Below are 20,800 nucleotides of genomic sequence, written 5' to 3'. Positions count from 1 at the left end.
CCAGCACCTTTATCAATAGCTCCCAACATTCAAAATCCTGACAGCAGGACAAGAATTAGCCACGCTCCATATTACGCACAAACTTTGCCCTCAAATGACCATATTTTGTCAAAAGCCATCCATTTTCCCATTAAGACCTACCCCTTTTGCAGGCCATTAATCGGGACGTCCCATCAAAATAGGGACAAGTATGCCTTTATCTGTAACTCCTTCCAGGTCATAAGCAAACTACGATCATTGTGTAGTTGGCAATGAATCAGATTAAATAGCTTCCAGAAACTTTCATTCCACTCCATCCACTGCCCCCATACCCTGTGTTTATTTTGAACCTTTTCACAGCTGTCAGCCAGGTGGAATAGACGTTAGTATCTCCTGAACCCACCCGGTCCCTGGCAAGGTTAAAGATTTGGACAGGGCAGAAACCTCTACCTTTTGTGCAGCTATGTCATCTATTTATAGCTATGCTAACGTAATATACTGTTACAAAAATGGTTTACTGGGGCTTTGAACTATACAGTAGTCATTAGAACAGGCCTATGTAAGTTCTGTCTCATACATTTGCCATCTCCGTGGCATACTGGTCAGATTCAGCTCTGTACAGGACCACTTGCTGGTATATATTTTGTAGGGTGGAGCTGTATTTTTGTATATTGTGTGGGTCATTGTGCTGTAAGGTGTGTGGTCACGTTGGATTTGATATGGAGGGCAGGGGGGTGTATTGGGTATAATGGGCATGATGTAGGGTGAAACGCCCCTAGGTGGTGCAAATAGCCCAGCTGTAAAAGGCGTATCTGCGGCTGCATTTTCATGGAATTCTGCACACATGCCCTTACTGTACTTGACCTACATTAGAACGCTCCTCCCTCCCCCATTATGCCTCTTGAGACACAAGTGTGGATGGGTGGAAGTGTGGATGCATAAGTAAACTTTCAGGATTTTTGTGGACATGCACAGGGCAAAGCGACGTATTTTTACAATTTTTTATTTTTTTTTCAGTTTTATTTTTTTTTTTTCCGGGAGAGGGAATGGTTAGTAAAAAAGATAAAAAATAAAATAATACATATACTCATGTGATCGCAGCGCCGGCGTTCCTCCTCCTTCCTCTCTGCTCTGTTTACACTGAATGTCGGGCATGACGTCATCAAGTCATACCCAACATTCAGTGAGGAGCAGAGAGGACCAAGAAAGAAGCAAGATGAGAGAAGACAGAAGAAAAGAGAAGAGAATAAAGAACCTAATACAAAGGTAAGTAAAAGAAGGGAGGAAAGCAGAAAAGAACAGTATGTGGAAAAACAAGGGGAAAGATGCACAGTATGAGAAAAAGAGGGGAGAGAGGCACAGTATGAGGAAAAGGGGGATGAGAGGCACAGTATGAGGAAAAGGGGGAGAGAGGCACAGTATTAAAAAAAGGGGGGATAGAGGCACAGTATGTGGAAAAGGGGGGAGAGAGGCACAGTATGTGGAAAAGGGGGGAGAGAGGCACAGTATGAGGAAAAGGGGGGAGATAGGCACAGTATGAGGAAAAAGGGAGGGAGGCACAGTATGAGGGAAAAATGGGGGGGAGAGAGGCACAGTATGAGGAAAAAGGGGGCAGAGAGAGGCACAGTATGAGGGAAAAAAGGGGGGAGAGAGGCACAATATGAGGAAAAGGAGGGGGGGAGAGGCACAGTATGAGGAAAAAGGGGGGATGCAAAGTATGAGGAGAAAAGGAAGGGGCCAGCAGAAAGGCACTGAGTGATGAAGGAGGTGGGGCAGGATGGCACAGTGATGGAGAGGGGGGCAGCATGGCACAGTGATGAAAAATAGAGGGGCAGCATGGCACAGTGATGAAGCAGAGGGAGGGGGGGGCAACATGGCACAGTGTGATGACGGGGGGGGCAGGTGAAGGGGGAAAAGCAGCATGAAGGGCGCAGTGTGATCATAAGGGGGCACAACGTGGTGGCAATTTGGGAAAAGTTTTGGGGAAAAAATGGGTACATTTAGAAAATTCCAACCAGCCATGGCATTAAATCAATAGAACCCACGATTAATACTTAGGCCTTCTTCCAGCCCCCACATTAAAGTAATAGTATTTCCATCCAATAAATAAACCTATTTCCTTCCCTCCAAACAGCCTCAGCAATAAATTAATATCATTTACGTATAATATACCTATTTCCCGCAATCGTCACTGCCATTAAATAATTCATATTCACATTTAATAAATAGACCTCGTGCTTCTCCAACTCAGCCCCACATTCAATTAATAGCCCTCAACCTACCCCATCTTAATAGTCCCCACTATAAAATTAAATTGCCCACCATCACCCCACAAACAAAATAGCACCCATTAGTTAGCCACCACCTGACACACACACACATTACATTGCCACAAGCCCGCTGTATAATCACACGCACATTACTGTGCCCCTTCATCACCATGCTGTGCCCCCTTATGATCACTCTGCGCCCTCCATGCTGCTTTTGCTCCCCCCTTCTCCTGGCCCCCTTTATCACCCTGTGCCATGCTGATTTTGCCCCTCTTTATCACACTGTGCCAAACTGATTTTGCCCGCCTTCACACTCTGCCATGCTGCCTTTGCCCCCCTTCACACTCTGCCATGCTGCCTTTGCCCCGCTTCACAGTCTACCATGCTGCCTTTGCCCCTCTTCACAGTCTGCCATGCTGCCTTTGCCTCTCTTCACTGTCTGCCATGCTTCCTTTACCTCTCTTCACAGTCTGCCATGCTGTCTTTGCCTCTCTTCACTGTCTGCCATGCTGCCTTTGCCCCTCTTCACAGTCTGCCATGCTGCCTTTTCCCCTCTTCACAGTCTGTCATACTGCCTTTGTCCCCCTTCTTCCTCTGCCATGCTGCCTTTGCCCCTCTTCACACTCTGCCATGCTGCTTTTGCTCCCCCTTGCTTCCGTTCATTCACTTACCTTTTCTATCAACTTATTTCTTTTTTTTTCTTCTCTTCCTGTCTTCTTGCCGACTCCTCTCTGCGCCGCTCCTCACTGAACTGGATATCGGGCGTGATGTCATCACGCCCGATATCCAGTGTGAACGGAGGAGGGAGGAAGGGCTCCCGGCGCCGCGATCACGTGAGTTGTTTTTTTTTAAGATACCCACTCCCCCCACCAACGAAGAGGGGAGCCATCAGACTCGGGACCTATCAGGGGATACTCCTGCTCCCCGGCGGGCCAGTCCGACCCTGGAAGTGGACATTGCTCAATCAATTTTATAGGTTCATAGCAGGTGATTAAAAGGGTGGGGATATCCTGAAAGGAACAAACACAGAGAAAAATCCCCCAGCACACTGCTATAACCAAAAAAACACAGGCTTTATACATGAATATCTTCCACAGCCCTCAAGGTAAAGCTGGCAAATCTTACATAATTCTTTAGTATCGTAAAAGTAAGCTATTATACCACATAGGGAAAGAGTAACAAATATTGAAAACATTTTTGGGTTGTAAACAATTGTTTGACTGCTGAAAGGAAACCTTGTGACAACACAACATAACGACAATGCGGCAAAGCAACAAATTTTATTTTCTAAAACGTACCCACGCAACACCGGGTGACCCTGCTTGTGTGTGTGTATGTATATATGTATATATATATGTGTGTGTACTTGTGATTGTGATATATATATATATATATATATATATATATATATACATATATATATATCTATCTCTGATTGGTATTTCATTGAATGGTCAAAAAAAGTTCCTTCCTGAAGAAATAATTGCGGTCCATTAACTAGACAGGTCAGACATAGATTTATCCATGCCAAAGATAGGTGGTTTGTGCAACCGTTTAATACATTCCACTTTTGTTTGAAGGAATAATTGCTTTTTAGTATTACAACTTATTGGCAAAATATTCTTGTCTGTAATTGCTGTCATAATTAAAAGCAATTATTTCTATGAGAGTTGTTAAATCTCTTGTTTACTAAAATATGTTCTAGCGGTTTGCCTCTTGGAAAGGAAATAAAGGGTAAACTCACTGAACAAATGTCCTATTTTATTATGTTGGATGATGGGCCAATGTTTACAACAGTGCTACAGATCTTCGAGCTAAGTCTGTTATAGTCCATAACAAAATGAATTATTATCCTGTGTGAAGACAGGTTCAGGTATTAAGGGTATTCCCATCTTCAAGGACTTATTTTTCGTGGATAATTTCCAATTGCTGTCATATTACTGACAAAATAATTATTTGTCACTTTTGATACTCTCCTTTGGGAATATCTTTTATCTTCAATAATTTTTTTTAAGCTTTTCAAAATTATATGGGGTACAGAAATAAAGAAAGGGGATGACAAATACACATAAAGGGGCCAAACAAAAGGGAATAAGAGAGGATCCCCCACGCAGGGGGGAGGGAAAGTCACTCAATTAAGACAAAATTCCTATAACAGAAATATTACAATATAAAGCAGGCATAAAGCATACATATTGATCTTTCTTGTAGCTCATGAAAAAGAAACACATTGAATCATAAACATCTAGAGTATTACATAGGTAAAGCATGTTCACTAGGTTGAGGGTCCTCTATGAGGGCTGCTGGAGAAGGAGAAGGTGAAAGTTCGGAGGCATCAGGAGATCTCCCAGAGCCGTCCGCATCATATTCATGCCATCTAGACCATTTCATGATGGATTCAGTATAGGGCACGTCAACTGTCTCCATCTCAAAACTATATTGGATTTTAGACACAACCCTGGTGATGCTAGGAGGGGAAGGGGACTTCCAACTCTGAGCTATTGCTGCTCTAGCAGCTATTAGTATGTGTCCTAATAGGTAACGGTTATACTTCTGGATAGCTGACGGATATATATGTAGAAGGGCTAAGCCGGGATCTGGAGTAATAGAAGCTTCTAGAACATTAGCTATCAGGGCAAAGATCTCTCTCCAGAGCGGCTGGATCACCGAGTGCGTCCAAAAGATATGATAAACATTGACTATCTGGCCACATTGACGCCACCAGAATTTTGATTGGCTTGGCCATATTTTATGGAGTGAGATAGAGCCGGTTGAGAAGATAAACGTGCATTTCAGTAAGGTTAATACATTTGGACATGCGATGTGAGGATATTTAGATATTTTCCCATTGTTGCGGGGTAACAGTTAAACCAATATCTGCCTCCCATCGGAGTTGGGTCGGGACTTTGGAGGCTGGAACAAAGCACTGAAGGTACTGGTACCAGAATGTTATTCCTCCTTTAGTAGCAGCTTTTGTTAGTCTGTCTATGACATGAGCTGGTGGCATAGATAAGGTGTTGGGGAATTCTAGAGGCTGTCCCGACCCAGTGTCTAATTTGCAGCTATTTTAATATCTCCGATGCAGGCAGATTATATTTGTCCCTAAGCAGGGTAAAGAGGAGAATAAGGGTCTGGGGAAACAACTCTAAAAAAAAAAGATATCCCTCTATCCCTCCATATGGTAATGTTGAGATCCGGAATAAGTTTTTACAATGCTTGGAGGAAGAGATTACGGGAGGGGAGTGCAAATTTTGTGTGTGACCCGATGACTTTGTCCCACACGTGCAAGGCATCCGAGTAATTTACAAACGACCAAGGGGCGGTCAGATTTGGATGTCCAGAGGAGATCCAGCAAGGGATAATTTGCGCACAGGGCCCTCTCAATTTCAACCCATGGCTTAGCAGCATGAGGTAGCGACCAATCTCATAGATGATTCAATATACAAGCATCTTGATAATATGTTAAATTGGGAAGCAGTAAGCCACCCCTCGACTTCGGTAGGGACATGCGCTTGTGAGTGAGAAGGGGGCGTTTTCACCTCCATATGTATGTCATCATCAAGGTGTGGAACCAAACCATCATTCGTTTTGGTACAATGTATGGTATAGTTCGGAAAATATACATAAGTTTTGGTAACAACATAATTTTAAATGCCGCTATACGGTCCAACCAGGAGACCTTGAAATCAATCCAATTTTTAGCTAAAGAAGAAAGATGAAGAATAGGCGGAGAGAAATTAACATCGAACATCGAAGTTGGGGGGATATGAATGCCTAAATATAGCAAAGACTCTTTAACCCACACAAAAGGAAATTTCTTTTGTAAGTTCAGAAGTGAAGATTGCGATATGTTAATAGGAAGGGCCTCGGATTTGGTGATTTTCAGTTTATAAAATGAGGTAATGCTGTAGCGATCTAAAATATGGTTACAAACAGGAAAACATCATCAGCAAATAAACATACCTTATGTCTATGTGAGTGGATAGTGATACCAAGAAAATCAACAGCTTGCCGAATTGTATGGGCCAGGGGTTCTATGGCCAGGACATACATTAAAGGGGACAGGGCACCCCTGCCTGGTACCATTAGTGATGGGGAATGAAGGGGATAAGAAATCATTGCTAAATACTTTTGCAGAGGGACCCTGCTATAAGGCTAATAAAGAATGTAAGACACTTCCCTGTAAGCCAAACTTAAGCAGTACTTCCCCCATGTACTTCCAATGGAGTCTGTCAAAGGTTATAAAGAAAAAGTCTGTCAAAGGCTTTCTCTGCATCTATGGAAAGCAGAAAAACTTCCTCTTGGAACCCAGACATCCTTTGGGAATATCTTTGACAACATGTATACTATGGAAACTCAATGCCAGTAATAAAGTTTGCAGAGTTGGTCTCTGTCACATCATGCAATAAATGTAAAGGCCCAAACCATATTCAAAACACATTATCCACAAAACCAGTCATGAAACAGAATTTGGGAGGAAAGTTCATTCTGAAAGGGGCTGAAACAAAGCAATCTCACAATAGGATGAGAGAGACTAGCAATAGCAGGTGTTCCTTGCCGAAGGGATTGAGACCCTCATATCTTCTATCTCCTTGTTTCCTCTTTAGCTAGGGAAGCCTGCTGCTCCAGTTCCCCAGGTGATTTCATTCAATAATGCAATTCGCTGAGGTAAGTCAAGTCTAACCCTATAAGGATAGAAGAACATTTACCTAGACGCTGTATCTAAAAGTGGACATAGATAAAAGTCCTGAATGTGGTTTACCAGATATAGTTTGAGACAACTAGTACAAATTCAAAGTTTTATAATATTGCATACACTGCGGAATCCTACATAGGCGTTGTATTCTGTAGTGGTACTCTATCTCTGATGTCCAGTAGTACAATGGAAAGCCCACCTCTGATATTCCAGTCAGTGCTGCATCCCCACAGCAATCACTAAAGGGTAACAAATAAGAAAAGTAAGTCAAACAAAATCAGTCCTAGAAGTTTAGGGCTCTGGGTAGTTTTCCTCTTTGCCCCTCTTTGCACAAGTCATCATGATCAGCATGTATTTGCACCTGCCTTTTAGTAGGTGCGAAATATAATACTCCTAACAGGAATATATGTGTGTTTCTGCAGGTCTGCTTGAGCCGCATTGCAGTAAAACACGCTTTACTGTACTAGGCCTAGGTTACAGATTACAGATACACATACCCAATATCTAATTTTTCCTCAGATGATAGGATGTGTTAGGATGTCAGTGGTTAAATTGTCATTTCTTTCCAAAAAGCTTCTAAAATATTTAGGTAAATTATTTATATATTTTTTTACTGTAGAAGAAATCAGGAATGGGGAGCAGAGAACAAAACACCTTATCATTTAAGTAGGAAAGAAAATTGAAGGATGAAGACACAGAATCTAAAATCTCAGATGTAGGAGGAAGGCGGAGAGGCTCAATATTCTAAATAATAATTGCTCCAGTCGAGTCATTTGACTAGGGGAGATGGAGGAGAGGTGGAGTACGGGAATCCACTAGTTCCCATATCGAAGCTTTTTTGGATTTGATCAATAATTGCATAAATAGACGGGGTTGTGGGAGATTTCTAAAATTCTGAGCAATTGCAGCCCTAGTGGCTATAAGAATATGGCCCAGAACATATGGTACTACTCCATATTTATTTACCATCCCAGAGGAGTAATGAAGCTTTTAAAAACATTTCTCCATTTTCCTATCCAGTGGGCCTCTAAATGGGCCTCGGTCTTCTAATTGAATAGCAGTTTGTGCCAAAATACTAACTACTTCAACATCAACTTTAGGTACTGATTCTCAATTAGTGGTTTCAGTTTCTGTAAAGGAATGGATACTATCCAATTTTTGCCTCTTCTCCAATTGATCCCATTCTTTATCCAGAAGTTCTCTTTATCGCCCGGTGTATTATCTACACATGTTTGTGCTGCTTATCTTTAAAAGCATCCTTTAAAGTAAATGGGACTGACATATCTTGTATTCTCCTAGTCTTATTAATATGCGTAATCAGTACATCCATTATTTGGGGTTAAATGTTCTGGGTTCCTCTTTAGTTTCACCTACTTCACATGAGCCGTTCCCAAGGTAATCTATAGATCCACATGAAGAAAGCTCTTGTATAGTATCTGTACATCTGAAATGTGGTCCTTTTAACTCTATGACATGCTTAAAGGTCTTCTGTACGATGCAAAATATTTCATTGACCAGCTAAATCAGGTCCTTACATTGTTCTGGGGGTTGCACTGAAGTTTCTCTATCAGGAGTACCGTCCACACATAAAGTCTCTTTATAAATATTGGGTAGGTCCTCATCACATGCTTCACAATTGATTATGAGTTTTGGCAGCCTTTTTCCCTTCTACAGCTTCTGAAAGAGTACTGGCCGGGAAAGGTGAATAATAAACAATTTTAACCCCATGAACAAAAAACCCTAGCTGGAGGCTTACCGCTTACCTAGATTTGGTTTTCTTGATAGAGTCTTGAGGAGAAAATAAATATATATATATATATATATATATATATATATATATATATATATATATATATATATATATATATATATATATATATATATATGTGGTATACCATACTGCCACTTTTCCTGCTGCTTTCATAGTAAAACTATTAAATTCCATTCACCTAAATTTTCCATTCACTTTAATGCAGCAACGTTTCAAGACACTTGTGGACGCTTTATCAGCTTGATAAGTGTTGCTGGTTTAAACTTAATCTTTGCGGTTTTTTTCTTGGAGTGTAAATCCTGCGGTTTGCCTATGAAAACCGCAGTTTAGTAAATTTACCCTATAGTTCATTCAATCTTAATCTGTTACTTTATTCTAATACAATTAATATCATTTTTGTATGCTCAGTGTGTTCTTGAAAATAAGAAACAAGCCATATGATATTGAAAGATTATAATGCACACTATATGAGTGATGTTACTATATTTAATTTGTTTCTGATATAACAGAACTGCTTATTAGGGATGTATACACATATGTGAACTATAATTAGTAAATATTATTCGTGGCAGATTGATTTGTTTTTTTTGTTTTTTTCAGACCTATGAATCAGTTGATAAGATTTAATTAGAGTCAGAAAACCAGACCAACCTATATTAAAAAAATTTTTTTGCCCTTATCACTTATAACACTTATTCATTTATTTTAATATTTCACTAAAAAGGTACACGGGCAGAATAAATATATAAAATAATAAAACTGTTTTTATAATCAATACTGGACTTGAGTGCCCTCATGCAGAATAATTTTTTCTTCTCTACTTTTGTTTGTGTCTTTAGAATATTCTACGTTGCACCACTCAAACAATAGTTTAAGGCAATTTTAGTGTAAAATATTTTTTTTGAGAAGAAATTCTGATAGACTTTTGGCACATATTTTTTTCTTATTTATAAATATAACCATTAATCATCTGCAATCAACATAATTTCTTCAAGTATCTAAAATATATCTAAAACACATAATTTGAATATATGTAACTTAGATTCCTCTGAGTAAAATACTGCTTAAAAGTATTCAGCTTGGACAAATAACCATCACAGTACCATGCGAATGTGTTAAAGAGCTACAGTGTGAAATTCCGTCATTTAGTATGGGCAGAGTAAAAATGCTGGTTTTAAAGCGTCAGTCCCCGGACCCCACACCTATATTCCATTATACAGGCATGGGGTCCGGGTATTGGCGCTTTAAAACCGGCATTTTCAGTCTGGCCATACTAAAAGAAGAAATTGTAGCTCCTTAACACATTCGGATGGTACTGTGAACCTGAATTTCAAGCGCCGGACAAAGTCCATGTCTGAAATATGGTAAGTAGTTATTTGATTACTGTAGGGCTTATAGGCATCATTATTTCAAAATCGTTTACAAGCTTGTCAGATTTAATGTGCCCGTTTTAGCGTACCCCACCCGGCTGGATACACACAAAGGCAAAAGTCCAACATAGTACCTGGCAGACAGGAGCTGCAGGAAGCAGATCATGACAGTATGATACCCTTCATCTGAGTGTCTGAGAAAGTATTTGTAGAAGAAATATTGATAAATCTGTTGTTTACACATTAGACATGTCCACCAGACTTTTTTTTTTTACTTCTTTATTACTGCTCTTTATGACAAACTTGACTTTTAAATTGCAATTGTTTTCATCATATCATTCCTAAGGTCAGATATGTAGGTAATATGCCTATCTTAAACGCTTGCAATGGAACTAAAATTAATTGACTATAAATTCCCTCTGCATATAGTGGTGTTGAAGTCTGTGAACCCTGTGGATTTTTTGAAATTTCTGCATAAATGTGACCTTAAATGTGTTCAGATATTCAGCTGAATCATAAAACTAGATAAAAAGAACGTAATAAATAACAGACAAAATGATATACTGTTTAATTAATTTATTGATTAAAATATCCAACATTAAGTTTCTTTGCTGTGATCCTCTAGGACAATCTGTTCAGTTAAGGGGAGAATTAGCCCAAGGAGTGTCAATCAATGGGAGTTTTGGTGGTCTTGCCAAACGCATACCATGTCTTGATCAAAACACATTCTAAAGATCTCAGAAAAGATTACTAAATAATTTCTAAAGAATTTGGGCTTCACCAATTCACTGTCAGACTAGAGTTGTTCACTGACCCCTGTGTTCTGGTTTTGGATCTGGATTAGCTTTGTGTTTGGGTTTTGGTTTTGATCCTGATTTTTTTCCTAAAATCCCTATTTGTTTCCCTAAAATCACATATTTTTGCTTTTATTTCCCCCTACATTATTATTAACCTCAACACTAATTTCAAGTCATTTGCAGTCAATTTTACCATCTCACAGGTCACAATATTATTTTCATACACTTTCAAACAAAGACTGCAGCGACCTGGCTGGATGCTAAGCGACAGAGCAGTGACTCAAACACATGGCAGTTTCTAGCACACCTAGGAACATTGGCACACAGCAGTGGCAGAAAAGAAAAGTGGTGCAGGATGGAATTGTCCTTGGATAATGAAACCAGTTATGGTTCATTTGATCGCTCCACACGTCTCTTGGATAACTGTGTTAATTCTACAGCTAATACATGACAACGAGTGCTGTCCACCACCCCCCCCCCCACCCCCCAGGGATGCGGGGATGCGAGCTTTTATCAGACCCAGATCAATCCAGGGTGCCAGACAATGCACTAAAAAGAGCCATTGTAATTATTATATTATAATATAGTTAAGTACCTTTGACGTAAAGTGCAAATTACAAATACTTGATGAAGCAGCAGCAAAGTGGAAGGTAATACATATGCACGTCTATTTAGACATCCATGCTTACATTACTTCTTCAAGCAACGATGTTCTTTGTTAATAAAACTGTTCTCTTTATACCGTTCAAAAAATGTTAAATAATCCTCCACCATTCTTTGGATGTTGATAGTTGATAGTAGGATTAGGTGAAGTTACAGCAGAGGTGTCACTAATTCTGGTCAATTCTTTTACGGTAGACAATACCAGATGTCAAAATGTTGTGCTGGATCATCTGCGTCATCAATTGGTGTCTAAGATTTTTGCTAAGCACACAACAGTATATAGCACATGTAGTTAACATTGGCACACAGCGGTAGCTGAAAGGAAAAGTGGTGCAAGATGCAATTGTCCCACTCACCCTTATGTTGGATCTTAAAAAGGACATGCACACTTTAACAAACCAAGCATTTCAGCCACAAAGGTGCCACTCTTTGTGGCTGAAGTGCTTGGTTTGGTTGGGCCCCCACAAAACAAGGTAACAATGAGCTTAAGGCAAGATGTTGTTGTCATCATCCTCAGCCTCATCTTCGCCCTTATCAGTTTGTACATCATCCTCACACATTATTAATTCATCACCGCTGGAATCCCCCATTACAGAAGTCTCAGTATTTTGACGTAATTGGTGGGAAAGGCCTTCCTCGTGGAACTTTAAGTTCATTTTTATGAACATCATCTTTTCCACATTTTGCGGAAGTAGCCTCCTACGCCGATCGCTGACAAGGTTCCCGGCTGTGCTGAAAACTCTTTTCGAGTACACACTGGAGGGTGGGCAGCTTAGACAGTGCAAAGCGAGTTGGTACAAGGGTCTCCAAATTCCCTTTTTTTCCTCCCAGTATGTAAAGGAACTGTCTGATGTGTCTATTTTTATGCTGTTGTGAAAATAATCCTTCACCATCATTTGGATGTTGATAGTAGGATCAGGTGGAGTTACAGCAGAGGTGTCACGTTTTTTGGCCAATTCTTTTAGATCAGACCAGATGTCAAAATGTTGTGCTGAGTCATCTGCATTATCCCTGGGTCTCTTGGGAAAGCTAAGTTTTTTCCTAGCAGCAGTTAAGTGAGAAACTGAAGGAGGAGATGCCGTCCTGTCATGTAACACTTGATCTGTCATCTTGCTCACCAGCAGCTCCTTGCATCTCTTGAGATCTGGGTCAGTTGGAAGCAAAGAGAAGACATAGCTCTTAAACCAAGGATCAAGCACAGTCGCCAAAATGTAGTGATCCGATTGATAATTCTTGGATCCTGGCAAAGCGAATAAAGCACTTGATCTACAAGTCCGACATACTTAGCGTAATTGCTTTATTTAATCTCCTTCAGTTTCTCAAGCTGCTGTTCCAAAAGTCTAATTAAGGGAATCACTTGACTCAAGATAGCAGTGTCTGAACTCACTTCACAAGTGACTACTTCGAGTCGTTTCAGCACCTTGCACAACACGGAAATGATTCTCCACTGCACTTGACTAAAATACATCTCCCCTCCTTTCCCAATGTCATGGCTTGTGGAGTAAGCGTGGTTGGCTTTTCGCTGTTCCTTCATTCGCAGTAGCATATACAGGGTGGAATTCCACCTTGTCACCACCTCTTGCTTCAGTTGGTGGCAGGGCAAATTAAATTGCTCTTGCAGCTGCTGCAATCTCCTACACGCTGTTGCCAAATGCCGGAAATGTCCAGATATTTTACAGGCCACAGACAGCATCTCCTGCACGTCCCTGTCATTTTTTAAAAAGCTATGCACCACCAGGTTTATGGTGTGAGCAAAACAGGGAATGTGATGGAATTCACCCAGCTGTAATGCTCTCACAATATTGGTGGCGTTATCAGAAATTACATATCCTAAGGAGAGTCTAAGCCATGTTTCAATGACATACCTTAGTTTTTGTAACAGATTGTCAGCTGTATGTCTCTTAGTGAAGCCGGTGATACACAGAATAGCCTGCCTCTGACAAATGTGACGTACTTGGGTACATGCTGCTGCTGCTGTTCCTGCTGGTGAAGGCGAATCACCAACCCAGTGGGCTGTCACAGTCCTATAATCTAACATAAGACCTCAAGTACTTGTCTAAAAAGAGCTGCATTAATAGTGGATATTGGACGCAGATCTAATACTAGCATAGTCGCCATGGTCATGTCTATGATCTGCTTTACAACTGGGTGACAGCTTTCATACTTGCTTCCTTTTGCAAAGGATTGTTTAACAGTAAATAGTTATAAGCTACTAGTAGTCTTCTTCATGGTCTGCTTCTAGGATGAAGATTCACCCCCAGCTGCAGCAGCAGCAGTGGGACTAACGCTCAATAATTCTACTGAAGAATCCAGGATAGTGGAGGAGTCATCTAGCCTTTGCAACTTGGATGCAGGACTAACACCAATCGCTACTGAGGATATTGATGAGGATGGTGTTATGGGTGTAGATTGCAGGTGTCGGGATCTAGCTGACATAAGGGACCTAGCTAATGATGGACTGCTTGTTGTTATTTTTGTAGCATAAGTTTCCAATTTTCAGCTTGTCATGAACTCTCTTCAAATGACTTAATAGGGATGAGGTTCCTAGATGTTTAAGGTCCCTACCTTGACTGACTGTGGCTTTACATAAGCTACAAATGGCTAGACAACTGTTGCCAGGATTTGGGTAAAAATAATTCCACACATAAGAGGTGGATTTTTTGGTCTTTTGTCAAGGCTTGACAATGGACTTCTTCTTATCACGTGCAATAACTGCTACCACCGATGCAGGACTTAAACAGAAATGACATAACACCGTACAAATTAACTGGAAATTCTGAAGACTAAGCCTGCAAGCCCTAGTATTTCTATTTCAGCAATGACAATTAGCAATGGAGTTCTCCTCTTTGTGTGTAACCTATAGAACACCGTACAATTTGACTGCAGATTTAGAAGACCAAGCCTGCCAGACCTATTAATTCTATTTCAGCAATGACGATTAGCAATGGAGTTCTCCTGAATGTCACTGGAGACTTTGAAGAACACTGCTACCCCTCCTCTTTCTTTTCTACCTATGATGCTGCCCAACTGCTCTAGAGACTGCCAAGAACTGTGCTACCTCTTCTGTGTCCCTCTGTGAAATGGTGCTGGATTGCCGTGGAGGGCGGAACTTATAGAAGTCAAACAACCGACAACGTAACAATGACGTTTTGCCTCGTTTTCAATTCCGAGGGCGCACGAAAGTACAGAGCCGGCTCGACTCGGTACTCGGATCTACTAGGTTCGGGTGTGTTCGGTTCTCGGGGAACCAAGCCTGAGCATCTCTCTGTGAAACAGATAGTGTACAAATACAAATTTAACACCATTGTTACAATCCCAGAGTGGTCAGTCAACAAACCACTCCATGAACAATACACATAATAAGGAGATCACAAAGAATCCCAGGGTACCATCAATGGTTCTGTAGGCCTCTCATTTGCTAAAGACCACCTGTATGTGCCAGAAGACTACTGGAAAAATGTTTTGTGAATGAATGACACTAAAATAGAACTTTTTGGCTTACATGAGAAACATTATGTTTGGAGAAAACAATGCATTCTAACATAATAACCCCATCCCTATCGTGAAACACGTTGGTAGCAGTATCATGGTTTTGGGCTGTTTTGCTGTCTTGAGACCTTGCAGCAAGACAACAACACTAAACACACAAATCGGTCTACAAAAAATGTTTGAAGCATAAGAAATTTCATATTTTAGAATGGCTGAGTCAAAGCCCAGACCTTAATCTAATCAAAATGTTGTGGCAGAGTCTGAAGTGGGATGTTCATTCAAGAATACCCACCAATATCAATGAGTCGAAATTGTGTATGGTGAAATGGGGCAAAATCCCTCCAATCCAAGGTGTAATATGTGTGATCAACAATTACCCTAAACTTTTGATTGAAGTAATTGTTGGTCTAGTTACTGAAAGCATAGGTTCACATACTTTTTCCAACAAAGAAATTAAATGTTGGATAATTTTGATCAATAATTTAATTAAAAAGTATATCATTCTGTGTGTTATTTGATTTAATGGGTTCTCTTTATCTATTTTTTTTAAGATCTGAACACATGTAAGGTCATATTTATGTGGAAATTCAGAACGTTCTAAAGGGTTCACAGACTTTCTAGCTCCACTATATGATACTTTTGTAAACATGCTTGACTGGTTGAACATACATCCAATACATAACCCATGTTCAAACGTCAGCACTTCAGTTCATGATAGCCAGCCAGCCAGAGGTTGGTGGTTGTTCACAAAGTTTATTGAAATTGTATTAATGTGTTTTAAGTTGATATGAAAAAAAACATAAGGATCTAAAATAAATAAAACTCTAAAAAGCTAAATAACGAAGAAGGCTACAAAGTTAAAAATTCCCACTCACCATTCTCAGCCCACAAGATTCAACTTTACCGAATCTCCAACATACTCAAGGAGCCATCCAAGTCGGTGCAACAATAGGAAGAATGTTTATTTGGTATTTTAAATGAAACTGTCAATTCTCTAGACTTAATTATGGCCCTCCATTGGGATAGAGAACTGCAGTTAAAATCTTGTAACTTAACATAAAGGGGCATATTCATCATGTAGTTCCATGATAATGTAAAGGCACAGGTCATCAGCTGTGCAATTCATTTATTTCGTAAGGCTGGCATTGTATGCAGTGATTTCACCTATAGAAACGGGCCCTTTGTGTACATGAGTACTAGCAAAACAAGTGCAAAACCCATGAATAGGGAGATCAAGATCGATCAGATACGTTTTGGGAATACCAGTAAATCTGGTCAGCCAATGACCTCTGTCTGCCCGTGTTTGTTTGTATGCTGATCACACTAACAGACTCACATGTAATCCAGCTGCTAAACGGCCTAATCTATCCAGTTCCATATAAAATCTCCCATGTGACAGGTGCTCAGATTCAAATGAGATTTTTATTATGTGCTCAGAGCTGCGTCCATGTTAAAGAATTTCACCATTGTTCCACAGCATTAAATTTAATGAGTGATTACACTTTTTTTTGTGGACACCCATGTCGAAAAATAGTATTTTTCAAAAGTAAATCTTTGCCCTACTAAGATTCCAGTATTAAAATACATATCCTATCGTCTGGGAACGTTCAAAATAGTATTCTTTTGTAAGTATAAGCAAATTTTCATTTGTATGCTGATTTGTCACTTGGGGGAGATTCCTGTGTATGGATGTGTGGATATTTATTTAATTACATGGGAGGAACAAGCATTTATATATAGCGCACATTTTCTCTTAATAAGTACTTTGATACAGTGTTGCCACGCGTTGTTTGAATAAGACTAAACAAATTGCTATAGATTGCAAGCTTACCTCTCTCTGTCTGTAGTAATGTTTTATTACTTTTATTCACAATTGTAAATCACTATGGAATATGCTGGCACTATATAAATATATGTTAATGATAAAGCTTGGCATTTCTCCCATCAACCCCTTTTTCCCACCACAGGTCAAAGTTGAGTTTTTTTTACTAATCAACTACTGTGAAACACGAGTCTTTTTTTTTATCATGCTCTCTGATTCATTCCTCACAATTCCACTCTTGGGACGAGCAATTAATTGTAAATATTCAAAGTCATAATGAAAAGCAAAGCTATTTTATAACTGTCAGTGTTAAAATTAGCAAAGTCAATTATTTTCCCTGAGGTTTTTTTTTTACTGTAGATATTAAGTGGATAAAATAATTGCCTTGGGTAGCACTTTGATTTTTAAATAAAACAAATAACATGTTCATGATTCTTCTAATTGCTCTCCCCTTGTTGCACTTTAGCATGCTAAATATTTAGTCCAGAGTTAATTAAAACAGTATTCTTTATACATTAATAAACTATGAATAATGTAGGAGCAAAAAAGAAGTTGTGGATTTGATAAATGAAGTTTCCCAGCTGTAATTCTACATTAGTCAACTTTAATGTGACAAAAGAATGCTAATTCAAGGTGAATTTGCCATAGCTCTTACCTGACAATATGGCTGGTGTTCAACCATACTAAAATAGAAGAAAATAAAACATTGATAATTTAAACAGGTTATGGTTCTTTATGCAAATACTATTGTTAACATTTCCATTCCATTCCTCCAGCTCAAGGCAGAGGACCTCACGTTCCTTAACATCAGTAATCTGTCAAAATGACACCATCTAAAAAAATATTAAAATAAGGATATCTTATAAATCGCTGTCTTTATGCTGGTGATTCCCTGGAAGTTGGTCTGAAATTTTTTATTTTTTTATGCTGCTCTTACAGGTGCATTTTTCCACACATGATATCTACACCCCAAACATCTTTAGCAATTTCTCTTATTATTGAGATGCCACATTTTATTAAGGCTACAATTCAATAGTCCATTATTTCAAATATGACATGAAAACATAGACAAGCCATCCCACAATATAGTGTATTGTTACATTTCACATGCTTGATTTTCATACAATCAGGAATGGACAGAGCAATTTAGTAGTAAATGGGGTTGCAGGATGTCTATAATAAACAACTGCACAAAATCACCTAGGTTTAATTTTGCATTTACACCTGTATATCTGAATGTCCATCATATATAGGTATATGGGGGATCTGCATGTTGTCAGGTGGCCACACAGGACACATTCAGGAATAATCTGCACCCCACTATTGGTAGGTATTTGTTACTGTCTCCTAAGTCCCCACTCACTGTAGTGACAGCAATAGTGGACTTTCCTTTTAAGACACCAGATAGTAAATTAAAGACATTTTGCTACTTGTAAAAAACAGTTCAGTGGTAGATTAGAATGTAACCCCTTGTGCACAACTGTCTCAAGGTTGAATACGTTTCTTGGAGACAATTTCTATCCCTATCATAACATATTATTAGTGTTAATTTGTTCGGTAACCATATCTTTTAAATTGTATTAAAAAATTATTATTTTGTTTACAGCACATTTGTAGTATTTTCACCAGTGTTTTAAACAACACAACAATCACTATTTTCTAATTTATTCACAACTGGTAAATGACAATGGCAAATGAACAAAATTAAAGTATTTTTTTGGTTCTTTAGTAAAGATTTGTCCATTAATAACTATCTGTCCTTGTAAGTCGCTCTGCTGTGCTTTCCAGATCATGCAGTCTTCAGATGCTTTCAGTTACAGTTCTCTTGACAGCCATTTAGTAATGTTTAAATTGATGACAGCAATCCGTGCTAATATTAAGAGGCATTATTGATTGTATTACACGCTTCATTTTCTTATTTGTTTGTCACTTCTGTCTCTGCCACTTTCCATTAGTCAGAACCAAGCATCTGAAAATAGAAGCAGCAGAACATGTTCCACCTAATTACTCATTCCAGAATCCCTGTGTGATTATTTTATACAGCAAGATACCAGAGTTATAAGGTTCAGACCTGCAGACTAACAAATTCTAGGTTTAGAGGATTAATCCAGCTTATAAATTCAAGTTGATCACGTTTGAGATAGCGCTAAAGTTTTCCAAGGCTCTAAAATCATTATGCTGAAAGAAATGACCTTAGATATACAAGGTATGTCTATTAAATAACGAGACTGATTAAATAACTCACCTTTATTTATTGGTATTACAAAATGTAATGTTTGTCCCCTTCAATATACTCCCCATTTGCACTAATTCATCGCTGTAGTCTTGTTTTCCACTGGTCGAAGGCATGGAGCAAATCAATTTCTGTCACTTGTTTCAACATATCTGCCGTTTTCTTCTTTACATCATCACCTGACTCAAAATGTGTCCCTTTAAGCACTGATTTAACTTTTGGGAAAAGATAAAAATCGCAAGGTGATAAATCGGGCAAATATGGAGGATGTTCAAGTGTAGTAATGTGTTTCTTGGTCAAAAACTGCTTCACAGAAAGTGCTGTGTGGGCAGGCGCATTGTCCTGGTGAAGAAAGAAACCATTTTTCCACAGTTGCGGCCGTTTCTTTCTGACTCTTTCTCTCAGCTTTTGCAAAACTTCCTTATAATAATGCTGATTAACTGTTGTGCCTTCTGGAACCCATTCATCCAAAATTACACCCTTTATATCGAAAAAAAACAATGAGCATTGCTTTCAATTTTGACTTGCTTTGACAAGCTTTTTTCATTCTCGGTGATGACGGTGTTTTCCAGTGCATTGACTGTCTTTAGGTTTCAGGATCTTACTGGAAGATCCAGGTCTCATCACAAGTGATTACTTTATCAAACAGGTTTGGATCTGTGTCAAGTTGCTGCAGAATGTCAGCACAACATTCCTTGCGACGTTCTTTTTGCTCTGGTGTGAGAACCCTTGGGGCCATCTTTGCACAAACATTCGTCATGTTAAGATCCTCACGCTAAATTTTCCATACGGTGTCTTTGTCAATGTTCACGGATTCAGCTATCATTCGAACACTGAGTCGACGGTCTTTTTTCGAACAATCTGACTGATTTTTTTCTACATTTTCTTCGGCTCATGAAGTGCAAAGTCGTCCAGGGCGTTCATCATCTTTGACATTCTCAAATCCCTTGCTAAATCTTTTGTGCCACTGAAACACACGCACACGAGACAGGCAGTCATTCCCATAGGCCGTAGTAAGCATTTGTAAACATTATGTTGGTGTTTTGTGCAATTTTACTAAAAATTTCAAATTGACACGTCATTCAACTTTTAAACTTAGCATTTTTTTGGCACTCTACAGAAAACACAACCAAACTAAATGGCGACTCACAATCAACTGAACGTCATAGAGTGTTGCAGCTTGTCATGCAGGTTCAGACCGGTTCAAGGTTACTACATATGCAGTTATAACCGGTTCTGACTGCTTTGTTTACTAGGTGGAATCACAGTCTCGTTATTTAATAGACATACCTAGTACATGTCTACCTACTAAACAGAGCTCATCACCTTCCCTCAAACCTCCCTCACCTTCAACAACACCACCATTTATTCAGTCTCTCAAGCCTGCTGCCTTGGTATCACACTTGAGTCGGTCCTTTGCTTTATTTCTCACATCCAGGGGTAAATGTATTAATGTCCGGATTCTTCAACTCCGGCGTGTTCAGCGTCTTCGGTGATTAAATTTAAAGCGACGCTGCTTTGTAAAGGGAAGTTTCCCTTTACAAGGCAGCGCCGCTTTAAATTTAATCGCCAAAGATGCTGAACATGCCGGAGTTGAAGAATCCGGACATTAATACATTTACTCCCCAAGCTTTCTCCCAGTCCTGTCACCTCCACCTTAATATTGGTAGAATACTCCCTTTACCCAAGATGCAGCCAAGATTCTTATAC

The 20,800-nt window shown here is 39.4% G+C and overlaps 1 protein-coding gene across 3 annotated transcripts in view; it reads left to right on the top strand.

Moving 5' to 3' along the window:
• PDSS2 (decaprenyl diphosphate synthase subunit 2) overlaps window positions 1-20,800 on the top strand; it is a 306,498-nt gene that overhangs the window by 221,479 nt on the left and 64,219 nt on the right. The gene's annotated exons all lie outside the window — the stretch shown is intronic.

The sequence above is a fragment of the Mixophyes fleayi genome, chromosome 3 (genome assembly GCF_038048845.1).
Source record: "Mixophyes fleayi isolate aMixFle1 chromosome 3, aMixFle1.hap1, whole genome shotgun sequence".
Taxonomy (NCBI): Eukaryota; Metazoa; Chordata; class Amphibia; order Anura; family Limnodynastidae; genus Mixophyes; species Mixophyes fleayi.
Note: the sequence above shows the minus strand (reverse complement) of the source record. Positions and strands in the feature narration are given on the sequence as shown.